The sequence below is a fragment of the Hipposideros armiger genome, unplaced genomic scaffold (assembly GCF_001890085.2).
Source record: "Hipposideros armiger isolate ML-2016 unplaced genomic scaffold, ASM189008v1 scaffold_494, whole genome shotgun sequence".
Lineage (NCBI taxonomy): Eukaryota > Metazoa > Chordata > Mammalia > Chiroptera > Hipposideridae > Hipposideros > Hipposideros armiger.
Genome location: NW_017731844.1, coordinates 762,830 through 766,647, shown reverse-complemented (window position 1 = coordinate 766,647; position 3,818 = coordinate 762,830).

The window sequence follows — 3,818 nt, the reverse complement described above, 5'->3', positions numbered from 1 at the left end:
CATGCCTCTGCTGGCTCCTTCCGCCCCCGCTCCCCGCTCAGGGATTTCAGGGCCTTTTCAAAAGAGGTGGCCCCCAAACAGAGTTCCACGGCTTTGGTGGCCTTGGGTAAACCGAGTCATCCCTAGCCCAGTAGAGGCATTGTGGGGATGATGAGATTACAGCTGCCCGCCCCCCCCAGCAGGTCCAAGTCAATTTGCAGCCCCAGAGGAGCAGAAAATCCTGCTGCCCACACAGGGGTCTTGATGCGAAGGGAGAGGAGCCGGGACACTGCTGGGGCAGCCATCCCCCCGGCAGGGCGGGGGAAGGGGCCGCACTGGGCCGACCGGTGGGGGTGTGGGCAGGGGTGCTGGGACCACGAGGCCTCCTGGAACAGTGGGTCAGAAAGGGGGCAGATGGCGAGCTGGAAAGCGGGGCTTGGCGGAGCCGTGAAACAAAGGGGGCCTGGTGGGGGGGGCGCCAATCCTATCTCCTCGGCCCTTGGCTCCTGTGTTTGCTCAGCCAACTTTGCAGACGAGACGCTGTGTGTAAAGAGACCCAAGATAACCCCCTGGGTCACTGACTTCTGAGCGCCCCTCCTGTGGCCGCCTCCCTCACCTCATCTCTCTGCCCACCCAGCCCCCACTCCCCTGCTCCCAGAACCTTGTCAGCCTGCCTGTGGAATGTGGCACTGCCCTGGGGGTTCCGCCACTTAGAGGAGGGGAGCAGGCGGATCTGCGTGGCGACCCTGGGCTCCCACGGCTGCCTTCACCCCTCTGCCCCCTACCTGTCCCCGCCCTTCCCTGCCCCAGTAGGACTGTTTAGGGGCTGAGAGCCCAGGAGACTGGAGCTCCTGTCTCTTTGTCTGTCTGCCGTGTGCCCCCACGTACCCCAGGCGTGAGGGCTGGGCACACAGGAGGCCAGTGCCTCTCAGGCTTAAGCAGGGCAGAGATTCAAAGTGAGCTGATTGTGAAAGCCCCCCTGAGGACACCGGACCCACCGGGCAGGCAGAGGGGCCCGGAGTGTGGCAGACCCCACCCAAGTCCTGGTCCTCGGTTCGCTCTCTGTGGGGCTCAAAGTGGGGTTCACCTTGAGGCGCCTGTTTCTGCTGCGTCCTCGGCGGCAAGGGGCCGTGGTGGGGGCCGTTCCAGCAGGCGCTTCCCGCCCTCCCAGAGCAGGCGTCACTGTGGAAATGCAAGCCACATGCCTCTGGTTCATTTACACTTAATTCAACACAATGAGCTTCCCGGGGCCTTTGATGTCCGGGACCTGCCGGCCTTTAGTGCTTTGTGGGCTGCGAAACAGGAAGCCATGGGGTTTGGGGGCAGACCCGGCGCCTCCTCCCCTCTGCTGTCAGGGACCCCGGGGCCAGGCCCCTCTGTGGGGGAAGGGAAGGCAGTTGCTGAGGACAGGGGTTGGGTGGGCTGCTCTGCACCTTCCTGACGGCGGACGAGGCGGGCAGATGAGCCCAGGTGGTCCGGCAGGACCGCTCAAGCGGGGTCCAGGGCTGGGTCAGCTCCGATGGCTCGTTGAGCCCCTGCCCCCACCAGCTGGCTCCCCGATCAGCCCCGGGGCTGTAGGTGCCGTCTCACAGAAGGCCACTGGCTTTCACAGGGCAGGGGACGGGCTCCAGGAAATCACCTAGAGCCGGGGCCATGGAGCCCGCTGCCCCTCGTGACCCTCCAGGGGGTCCACTGATCCAGCCTCTGCCTGAAGGCCTGCGGGCAAGAGGCACGGGGGCTTGTCAGAAGCAGACCCCGCTGAGCTCCCCTGGAGGGCTTCCTAGAGGTCGGGGCTCAGAGGAAGACAGACTGGGGCAGGCTTTGGGCCGGGCCGAGGGGGACACAGGCTGGGCGCCCAGCAGGAGCAGAAACCGGGGCTGCCCCGGGGTGTGGCGCGTGCTGCCGGGAGCCTGCGTCCCAGAAGTCCAAGCCCTGGGTGATGGGGCCCAGGCCAAGATAAGCTGTCCCTGCTGGGGCTGTGGGGGGTGTCAGCGCCCTGCTGGGGACACAGCAAGACTGGGAACAGAGCCCAGAGCCGGGTTCCACGCTCTGACCATGTACAGCCCGTGTCCCCCAGGATGCACCCCCCAGCTCCGACCCCCAATCAGGGGCTGTGCAGGGTCTGGGGAGTGGACAGCTGTTTGCCTCTCCGCATTCCAGACGCAGGGTCAAGCATTTGGGGGAAGCTGTTTTTCTTAAAAAATGTCACTTGAAAATAAACACTGTTGCTGGCGCTTCTCTGATTGCCCTGGGTCCCCAAAGAGGGAGGCAGGCAGCGTGGGGGTCTCAGCCAGAGCTGCCTCTGGCCTCCTGAGCAGGCCTCCCCCCACCCTCTTCTGCAGCAGGGTTTTTCCTGGCCAGGTGTCTCTAGAGGCTGGGCAACCCCATTGCCACTTAGAGCCGGGAAAATGGCCGTCTGGCCTGGTTATCGCGTCTGAGAGGTGGCCTTCCTTCTGCAGGTGACCCTGTTCCCAGGCCCAGGCACTGGGTCAGTATGCAGTGGCTGGGGGTGACCTCCTCCCCACACCCTGCTCCCTGTTTTGCAGTCAAGGCGGTGAGCCTCCCCAACCCCCCAAGCCCAGTCCCAGGCTCTGGAACCTGAAGCCTCAGAAGTTCCCGGAGGGTCTTGCGGCCTCGGGTCCTCCCGTCTCTATAGCTCCTGCTAAGGAACTTTCTCATTTTGGGACAAAACCCAGCCTCACCCTTCCCAGTGGTCACCAGAGCCCAGGCCCCACAATAACCTCTGGGGGACCGATCTTGAAGGGGGGGCGCTCTCCCACCTGGCGGCCCCCTGCCCACAGGGTGGGTGCATCCATAAATCCTGAAGGCAACCTGAGCAAGGACCCAGGTCTGAGTCAGGGGGTGTCTACACCCCAGTCAGCCTGAGGGCTCGAAGCTCTGACAGTGCCCTGAGAAGTTTCTGGAAGCACCCCATCTCTTTCCTGGCAAGGCGGGGCAGGTGAGAGGAAGGGGAGCTGGTTTTGGGGCATATCCCCTTAGCCTGCGCCTGGGCTCAGCACCCCCCTCGGAAGGTGCCTGGGGAACACATTTTGTGGGGGCCTCACGGCCTCCGGTGCTGTGCAGAGACAGGAAAACCGCGTGCTTTGCACCCAGCTCTGCCTGCCCCCACCCCAGCTCGGCAGGGACCACCGTGCTTCCCCCCACCCCCGGCCTGTGCACAGGGGCTGGAAGGCTGGGTCCAAAGCTCAGCCCCACCAAGAGGGAACCTGCATACACTTGGGGGGGCATTTGTCGGGGTGGGGGGTAGCATGTTTGCACTGTGTCCCAGAAATTCTCCGAGGGCCGGCACAGTCAGAGAGAAAGGGCTTTCCTGGGTTGGCATCTTGTGGGCAGCCGACCCTTTTCCCCACCACAGTGTTGTAAAGATGGCGTTGGAGGTGTGTGCGGGCAGAAGGGGGAGACCCTTCACCCAGGTGACTCTCAGGTGAGCATAGTATGACGGATGTGGAGTGGGTGAGGCCGGCCGAAGGGCTATCTGTTCACCCCCGGGGCCAGGTGCACTCCCTTTTACTCCACTTAGTGAGTGACCCAGCCCCCAGCCCCCACCCGCTGGGGGGCCCGGCTGCGGCCCTGTTTGAGCTCCAAGGTCAGTGTCCGGGACTTTGCCCGGGTGGGGTGTTCCCAGAGCCCACGTGCACTACACCCCTCCATCTGCCTGGGCTGGGGGTGGGAGGTGGGGGTGGGATAACAGACACCTGCCCTCCTCTGCAAGCTTCCACCTCCAAAGCCTTTCGCCTTCCAGAAAGTTCCTCCTGTCTGCAGCTGCTCCAGAGCCAGACCCTCACACTCTAGGGCTGTCTTCTTGCTGATGGGTGTCC